We start from the raw sequence: 10,515 nt of genomic DNA on the forward strand, positions 1-10,515 counted from the left end.
TTATTTTAGAGATTCCATCCGTGACCCCTTGCCCCTCAAAATGTGTGGTTCAGATAAGCACTCTCAGGATTCAATATTTTTCTGACCTGCCTCTTGGGTCAGCAAAGCGATTTGGAAAGCTCAAGAGAGTAGCCTTATTTATGACATTTCAACACTTATTTTTTCTAATTCTTGCTAAAACCAGAACCTACAGAAAGAAATTCTTAGGACATTAAAAAACTCCTCTCTAGAAGTCCTTTTTGTTTAGTCTTAAGATAGGAAAAGCCTATCATTTCTTATTGCAGCCAAATCATCCATTACAGGGGACAGCTTAAGCAGAATAGCCCTGTCAGAAGTTTTACTACAATCTATCTAATGCAGAATACTGAAACATTTTCTATTAGACAAATATTGTTATCTGTATCCACGTCAGATAATGCTATTCTCCATCAGCAGTGAAACTGCCAAAATGGTGTAAGATACTCAGGACTGAGCTGTGACTTTATGGGAGTAACAGTGGCAGAATCTGTTTATGATAATAGACCCAAGAATCTAATTCCTTCCTCCATTACTCCAGCTGACCAGTTCAAACATTGTTATCGGAATACAACGTCTCTGTCTCAAATACTCTGAGTAAATGGGATTTAGATTTAATTTATAATTCTTGGAAAGGAAAATATTCCATTACTTCCTATATGGACTACATATGCCAGTAATAATTTAAATTCCTAAAGATATGCAGGTGCTTGGATGGAAAAAGTAGACATTTTGATTCCTTAGTCCCTGCTTTGGTTAATTGGATTTCACTGAGCATTTTAAATCGGCTGAGACTTTTGATCAACTGCACATTCGCCATCACTTCCAAGAGCTTTCACAGCACTACAGACCTGAATATCTATCTGACAGACATATTTTTGAATCTACTAACAGTTCCTTACTAAGATATTTTCATCAAAAATGTAAAACCTTATAAAAAATTCAAATGTTTTGGTTCAGTTGAGGCCCTCAGTTAGAATAATGTCATCTCATGTCTACATGGCATGGTGTTGTTTTTATTTGGGGGCTTTTAATGCTACAGTGATAGTGATTTCAAAGGTTCTAGCTCCTTTTTAAGAGATAACTGCACTATTCTTGATTTTGATCTGTCACCACCTTGCCACAGTATGATATTTCAGGTTTCTTGTTTTGAGTAAATGTATTTTTTTATCATTGCAGCTTGATAAAACAGAAGCCCATTTTGAACAATAAAGCAGAAGTAATGTATTTCTATTTTTATATGTTTTCTTGGACATGATTGCAATTTATGAGAAAAACCACTATAATTATGAATGCAAATGATTTCACAGTTACTGCAACAGATTTTGTTTATATATGTTAAACTATGCTGAGAAAGAGCCTGCTTTGATCTGGGAAACTCATTAATGTCTTTGCAAAACAGCAATCAGAACATGGTATACAGCAGCGATAGGGACTGTGGTTCACCAGGATGTGAGTCAAACAACGCCAGCTTTGAAATTCAGACACCCTCTTGTGTCAGTACACAGAGGTGGATCATAGGCAACGTAGTAAGACTTTTTAATTCAATTGTTTTAAGATTGCGTTTCTAGTCTGATAGAAATAGTACTGTAATTTATTAAATCAATAGAATTATGTTTCCTACCAAGGCAAGGCAGAAATTCTAGGGAGGAATGACAGTGCATATCCATATCCCGTGAAATCAAAAAGGCTGAGGGTGCAAGCTTGAGCATTCAGCCCTTGATGTCTGCTCTGCAGTCTCTTTCATAGTGGTTTGGACTATTCCTCTTACATCTCTTCAACAGGAAGCTTGGGTTCATCCTGAGGTTAGCTTCCACCAAGGAGCAGCATGGATGAGGCCATACTGTGTTTAGCTGTCACCATCTGTCACCATCCTCCAACATTAACCCAGAAGACCTCATACTCTCACATGCAACCCAAAATATTCACACAACACTCCAGGGCATGTGTATACTCTCCACATCGCACTTATTAAAATCCCATTCTTGAGGCTGTAAGGCGGTTTCCTCATTAGCAGCCTGGCCTGTGGACCCAGGCCTGACGATAAGTGCTGTTAACACCATGTCAACAGATGTCTGAGGAACACTGTGGAGCCAGCCTGGGCCTCACAGAGACTGCAACCCCCCTTTCAGCATGCAAAAGGAAAGCCCAGGAGGGGAGAGCCAGCCAGATGCCCCAAAGGAATCATCAGGGTATTGCACCATTCACAGGCCAGACCAATAGCACCACGTGAGTTCAAAACACAGTAGTTACCCCGAGAGTATCCCAACAGAGATATCTAAAAGTCATTCCTTGCCTTCCCCTTACACAGTTTCCTGATACCTATTCACACTTCAGTACTTAATTCATTCACAGTTGGCCCGGGTGAGCTTAGAAGGATGTAGGTGGGCCTTCCACAAAGCATAGGGAACATCTGTGAGTCATCCACAAACGGACATGGATGGGCACTGTGCTGGACAGGCTTGAGACCTGGAAGAGGAAGCCAGGAGGTATGGCATGAGAAGGGTCATTTACCACTGACTTCAGTGTTTTCTCAGAACTCACCACCACAAAGATGGCCTTCTACAGGGTGGTGGGAACATATGCAGGCCCCTCTTGTAGAAGATGTGAGATCCACTCCTGGATGTGGTGGGGAGCAGATCAGCACAGCAATACAGGGTGGTGCTCCTCTGTCCCTCTCGAAGACACCCTCCTCCTTACAGCATTTGAAGTAACAGACACTGTACCCACTCCCCCTTGCCAAAGAGCAGGATCTTCCACTGTGGAATACTGAAATGCTTCCTAGACCTGTCAGCCAGAGCAGCTGAAAGCCTGTGCACCCTGGTTTTTACACAGAAATCTGAGCTATCACCTAGTAGATGAATAATAGGAACTTTGGAAGGGGAGGGATGATGAATCCTTTGTATGTCCTCATGCTCAAAACCCTCCTAGAAACCCTGCCTGGAGGTATCAGCAGAGGGACTGCTCTCCATAGCTGAGCAACAAGTGGTAGTCTGTAGGGTCACCTTTCACTTTGATTAATTTATCTCCATACCACAAATATGTTCACCAAAACTAGCCCTTCATTTTGGTTAACTCCCACATTAATAGATTTCTATTTGCTGGAGAGCAGCAGTTTTTGCAAAGATGTAGTAATTGTGCAGCTACTAAAGCTGTGTCTATATTTGTTGAATGGATTAGGGATTGTGCTCTGGCCTGATGGCAACTAACTCAGTCTCCTTTCTGCAGGACAGCTTCACCCAGACTTCCTTTGGGAATGGTTCCTGACCCATGTTGACTTCCCTAGACATGCCTGCATGCACTAACTTGCAGTGAGTAAAACCAGACTGAAATCATGATGACAATTATCAGTAGTGCTCAGGTTCACCCCACACCCTCATCAGTATATCAGTTTAACTACGGCCTGCATAATTCACTGAAATATGAAGATATTTCAAGTTGACATAAGTAGGGATTGGAATGACTGCAAGTTACAGAGAAACAATCTATCCTTGATTTATCCTTTAGACAAAGAAACTTTTCTTTGGACTGGAAAATAGGTTAGCAACTGAACAAAATTAACCTAATCTGTTCTAATACGTATGAATTTGAGTTTGATGAAGACAATTTTTCATAGGGCATAGGCAAGCAGCAGAGTCTCAGGAACATTGACTTTGTTCAATGAGTGTTTCTCAGGTGTTTCTTCTGATTAGTTGCCAAGGAATTGTTTCTTTTCAGTGTTTGCAATACCTTGGTCTGCAATGAGAGCCAGCTATGGCTGGCAGCATTCTCATCCTGAGGCAGTGGGTCAATAGGTTAATGTCTTGGCTAAAGAACCTGAGTGTGTCTTGGCAGAGCAGCAGCATGGGCCAGAACACAGCCACAGACCATAATAGTGAGCTTCACTGCCCAACACTCCCCTTTCACCTAGGGAGATATTACATTCAAATATCCCCAGCCTCTCTAAATACCTGTTGCTGCCTTTCTGCTAGGTCTTACCATCAGTATGCAGTCTTGTCGCTGTGTCTAGGGATACTAAATTTTTAAGCTACTTTTTTTCTTTTTTAAAGCAGTCAATGTAGAAAGTCTTCTCATTTCATCTGCAAAAGTGTGTGTCTTTGGAAAAATGAGCTCTGGCATGTCTCTGATCTTCTTTAGCTATGGAAAAAGATTACATTTAAAAGCAGAAATTGTTTATTACCACTGTGTCATCACGAACCTAATATTTTTTTCTTCAGGTACCACATTTACATAATTAAGAACCATTTTTACACTTTGGTTCTAAATTTTAATTCACCCCAAAGTCTTCAAAATAATGTGTCTATACTTTACTTCAATAGAGACTTGGAGAGATCCTGAATATACAAATGAATGCAAAACGTGTTATTTATTCACTGATTGCAACAGAATCATATGTGTGTGCCACAAAATTATCTTGTAGGACAAAAATCAAGGCAGCAAATAAAAAGAAGCCCTTTAAATAAATCCAGTAAGTTCTGGTTGTACTCAAAAATGTTATTTCAGTTAGATTCAGGGAGAGATACCGCACATGTCGAAAAATCAATTTCATTAATTTTCTCATGCTTCATCCAGGTACTGTATCAAAAGGTCTGAAAGCCCTTTTCTAATTATGGGTAATTGGGTGAAAGAACATTTGAATTTATATTAACATGTGAACTTTCTGCATGAAGGATGCAGAGCTCTCCAGCAACGTGCTCAGTGTTGTACTAAGGAGCTGAAAAAACATCAGCTCCTATTCAGTGTTATATGGCAGCTCAGGTTATTCACTCCTGTATAAGATTGCTCAGTACCTTGCAGGATTAATTTGAAGTGTGGTTCTTGGCCATTGGTCACAGCATGTTATTTTCTGCCTAGCTGAAATCATCTTCATTCCAGTCAATAAAACCCAAGCACCTTTTGGATTCACTACATGCAATTGCCAAGCTGTTAAAGTGGGCTTTGACCTTTTTCTAGTCTATATGTGGTACCTGGTTTTTGTCTGTTTATTACTCATTAAGATCTCTGTGATGGAAGAATTTGCCCCAAAGGAGGAGAAAATAATTGAAGGTTTTGTGATATGCTATGGCATGATGAACAAGCCATGAAGGAAACTTCAAAAACAACATAACATATAAATGTCAGAGAGTTTGCATCCAAACACAAATCTCACTAGAATAAATCAAGGACTGTTACTAATCAGAGTCTGAAATAATCTTAAAGAACAGAGGTGTGTGTAAGACTTTAACTGCGGGGATGAGAAAAGAGACTATGTCATGATTATAAATTCTGCAATGATGACAAAGAATCTTCAACATGGTAAAGCCAACAGAGCAGTTGAAAACAAAAAAAGCAATGTCTCTGGATGGATTTAAAATAACATTGAATTTAATTTTTTTTTCACAGCAAACAAGATGTTCTCTGGCAAATGATATGAATCCTTTGTCAAGGCTGTCCAGATGGCCTTTGTGAATAAAATACTGCACACAGCAGTGACATACTTGTTGGACAGATAACTTACAGATTTGGAAACAGCCTGTTGGAGAGCTTCTTCATTAAACTAATAATGTTTCTGGTGATTTGGTTACAAGAAGCCAAAGGCCTGGTGACAGTTTCACAGAAAAGAAAGTTTTAGCTGCTATGACAACCTGAACAACTGTGTTTCTCCTCATGACAACCTGTCTGAATTATATAAAGTCATGAACCCACAATGGAAAATAGATTGTAGAAAGGTCTGTAAGAAATGTTAAACTATACCTGGGAGATGACAAAAAAACTAATATAATGATTCTGTTACCCTTTTCATGAAATAAGATTGAGAGGATTGCAAGGATGTTGAAAACTGCTTTGGTTATTGTTTTGATGCTTCTTTTACAAACCTTTTTTCCCCAGCAAAGTAGGTGAAGCTCAAAACAAGGGTTCTTCAGTTGACTTTATTGGCAACAAAGTGGTCTCAACACAGTTAATAATAAAGTAGAAAAGACAGGATGGAGAAAGAAGATGAACAAAACAAATTTTTAAGAAAAGTGAGTCTTGAAATAAAAAGACAAATACAAAAAATATCCAAGAGATGAGAGGCCTTTTAAAATATAATTTCCTATTCTTTGTTGAAACTGACTTTTAATTTCTTTTTCTAATTCTATACCAGGGAGTTTGCCAATGCAATTTTCTAACACTCCCACTGGGTTTCTCTGATATCTCTCTACTGCCCCCTGTAAATTCAGTTTTAAAAAATTTTCCACATGTATTCCATTCCAAAAATGTCTTTCTGTTTTGACTGTGTCTTCCTGATAAAGTAACAAAACAAAATTCCACATTGTGGTGGGATTTTTTTTCAAAGAAATTTTATGAAACGTGATATTTAAGAGCAATATTCCTACAAACATAGCAACAAGGAGAAAATACTGAAAGAAGCCAACGTTCTGGAAATGAACCCAGTAGATCAGACTGGTATGTTTCTTGCTTTACTCTTTCAAGCACTGATATGAAACAAAATTTACCCATGCAGAGCCTAAGAGCTCCTTCCTGATCTCAGTCGAAATTCTTGCGCTGCAAGAACAAGAGCAGCAGACATATAAACTAAGTATATTCCATTTGTTTGAATAATGCTCCTACCATTGTATGTAATCACCTGAATATAGATCTGTGTGCTAGTGGTTGTTTCCATCTCCTCCAATGAAGCCAACTGACTGGAGGTAATCCACTGCCTAAGAGTTAATCCCTCTGAATACGATTCCCTGAATTTCTAGTTAATCCACTATAGCCTACAAATGGGTTCTCCATTGCATGTTTAACATCAAAGTCTGCCAATGTAAATGTTCCCTAGTTAATAAATAACCCAAACAAGCATTTAGCTGAAAAGCCATTTAACATCAGCTGTAATAAGTGACAAAGAAAATTATGATAGAGAACATCTCTTGAAGAAGATGAGAGAGGGCAGAGAAAGGGAATCTGATCTGTAATGGACACAGTTCTACCGCTTGTTTACTGTGATTGCTGCACTGTAGCTAAAGGGGGTGCATGACAACCATGCAGTGTTGCTGTGACAGCTTCCATTCCCCTAATAACATTGCACCCTTCCTAGTGTTATTCTATCAGATGTAGCACATATAAAGTAGTGCACATAATTCTCAATAATATGATATAATCACACGGACCTTTATGGATGAATAGATTATATGAGCAGGACGCTAATTTTCCAGACAAAAATAGAGCAAGACAAGAAATAAAATACAAAGGTACATCTAATACTGTTTTTTACCTGCTTCTTAATGATTATAGACCTTCAGATTTTCAGTCTGGCAAAACCTTACTTTGAAAGAACTGCTATTTTTGTTTTTTTGAAGCAGTTATCTTAGTGTAAACACAGACACTGATATACCCATTATGCAAGCAAATGGAAACAACTGAAGCTGATAAAAACAAGTTTATAATCTAAGGGTCCATTATCATCATACAGGGACTGCTTTTTTCCTTTGAAGTCAGTGGGATTTTGTCATTGCCACCAATGGAAATATAGTCAGATATTTAGTCCATATGGTGAATTTGCTATGTATTACTTCCTTAATCACAGAAACAGCTACTTCAGAATCTTTGAGTTGATCAGGCATTATTATTAAAAACCCTACTGTAAATCATATGTTGCATATGCTGTCTACTTCCTATTTCAGATAAAAGCAGATTAGCCTGAAAATATATAAATATTAGTGAAGAAAGAAAAAAAAAGAAAAAAAAAGAAGAGTGGGACAATTTGGAGGAACATGGTGACCATGTCTAGATTTTGGCAGCTATAGCAACACAAGCAATAGAGGAATTAGGCTGTGGAGAGACCTGATGAGTTTGTTGTCAAATTGAAAATGGGAGTATAATGATATGTGAGATAATTTGCCTTTGACACAAATGAAAACATTGGACTTCTGATGATCAGATAATCAGCTAATAAAGCCTGGGGCTGCGCTAATTTTTTAGAGTGGAATGTGTTTAGACAGGATGATGGACATTGATAAGGCATTTGTATCATGGCACAGTTGTGATTCCAAAGAGTTTGGTAAGATATTTGTAAATTGAATCTGAGCCTAACAATGTAGTCAGTGCAGAGATGATGCAAAAGCAAATGAATCTGATCTCTAACCAGTGGAGTCTAGGATATGAGTGTATATTGCAACACATGGCCATATGTAAATTTAAATGATGTATAAATCAGATGGCACAGTTGATGAAAATAAATGTATTTGTTCTTTGGAGAAGGCTAAGATGTGCAGTGAAAGAAGAAGGATCATTTAGATGTATGTGGCTGTGTGTGGAAAAGAGGTGTAACGTGAGAGGACAGGGTGAAAAAGCATTGGGTGTGAGAGACTGAGTAGGAGGATAAAAGATGTAGGAGATAAAAGGGTTGAGAGAGGAGAGATATAGACAAGGTAAAATGTATGTCTGATCTTAAAGATAAGGGTAAATAGCTTTGGTTCAGTACAGTAAGCAACAGGAAGCCAAGCAGTGATTCATATGGCCAAAACAACAGAAGAGGAGATGACACAGAAGCCTAGTTTTGGAAAGATTATTGGGCAAGATAAGTGGGAAAAAAAAAAAAAGAAAACATTAGAGAAAAGGATATAAATGAGCACCAGACTATATATGAAGATATTAGTAGACACAGTCATAAAGCAAATATATTTATATTCTGCACTAAATACTCATAGGAAGTCTCCATTTTCAGGCTTTTAATATTATGGATGAGTTTAATTTGTTGTGTTTCTTTTTCAAAATAATACCAAATAAAGGTGTCTTCAGCCATTGATTAATCATTTGCCAAACTTAGTTTTTAATTAAAAGTGCTGTGTGAGTACATAAAGGAATAAACATCAAAGTTGCTCCGTCCTGCTATTGTTAAAATGGGAAAAATGTTTTTTTTCCTTTGGAATTTTAAGTTTTATATTACATTATTTAGCCCAAGGCAAATATTTTTTATGGCTGAATTATAAACTTCTAGAGAAACAGGTTTATAACAGAAGTGCAGACAATCTTCAAAAAAGCATTATAAACACCAAGTCAAATTATGAAGCAAAGATGGGCCTGAGCCCAAACCCCAAAGCTAGCCACTCCATTAACTATTACATACATTGGATTCAGATTCAGTCTTTGTAACACTAACTCATCTTTGCCATAAAATCCCATTACTGATGTGAAAATGGAGAGCTGAACAAATGTGTAAGCAGTTGCAGGATCAGGACCTAAAATTCCGTGACTAAAATGTGAGAAGTGGATTATAAAAAGAGACTTCTGAATGTTTCATTTGATGCCAGCTTGTATTCAAGATTATTAAAGATTAAACATTTTCAGGTAAATATATGTAAACCAAGGATAAAATGTCTTTGCTCATCATTCCAGGGCAATTCATATATAGGAGAAAACTGTGCTTATATATAGAGAAAAAGATGGGTGGAAAAATTAGACTGGTGTCATTCATGTTATGATAGGGAAGGACATTAATGTGTCAGACTCTGGTATATTTGCTAGGCCTTGAGACATTGACAGGAAAAAAAAAATACAAATAAAGTCCCATTGTGGAATCCAAAATGCCCACACAGTGCTGAGGAAGGGCAGAAATCCTCTTCTGTGGGCCATGGCAGCCCCAACAGAGGCCATTCCTGTTCAGCTGTCTTTGCAGCCTGTTGTACATCTCTCTTTCTGCAAGAAGAGGAAGCACTGATATTTGAGACAAGCATGTTGAAATAAACCTTGGCATATGGATCAGTGATTACTGGCTAGGCTCAGGTGATAAAAGCAACTTTCATCATTATCTTACAATTTATCACATTGTACCATCTTCCCTAATGTACATGTTCTGTCTGCATTTAAGTGTTTCCTTCCAGAGAAAGGAATTTCTTTAAAATACACTAGCTACTAAAAACTACGTCTCCATCTGCAAAAAGAAACTTATTAATCAGATATGGAAAGAAATCTGATGGAACACAATGGCTGGTTGGTTGGGTGGTTGGTTTGGAGCATCTTTACAGTGTACAGCTGGCAATGATTATTTCCTTTCTGCAGATTCCTAGAAATCACCTGACAGACAATGCTAATCCCAAAGCAAGAGGGCCATCACTGTCATTCAGTTAGTGTATTTTTTGATGTACATGCTTTCTGGGTATCTGTCACTTAGAGAATTAATCTTGGTTTCTGGAACAGGTTTTAAAACAAACATGTATGCATATATTTCTGCACACTCTTAGTAAGCAACCATCAGCAGGTAATTTCTGTTTTCAAAAATAGATTTACTTTATTTTAAAAGCTATAAACTGCTCAAACAGTCAAACTATGATCAGGTCAGAACCCATTTATCTCAAGGACTGTCCAGTAGAATGAGTTTTAATTATCAGAAAGCACTGTTATCTCTCCCCTTCCCCCGTGTTCTGGGAATGTCTCTAAAAGAAAAAAAAATAAAGGGGGCTTAATGTGCTACCCATAAAATATACATCCCAATCAATCAGGAAAATGCATAAGTATTGCAAATGATGATCCAGAGAC

The sequence above is a fragment of the Motacilla alba genome, chromosome 2, assembly GCF_015832195.1.
Source record: "Motacilla alba alba isolate MOTALB_02 chromosome 2, Motacilla_alba_V1.0_pri, whole genome shotgun sequence".
NCBI lineage: Eukaryota > Metazoa > Chordata > Aves > Passeriformes > Motacillidae > Motacilla > Motacilla alba.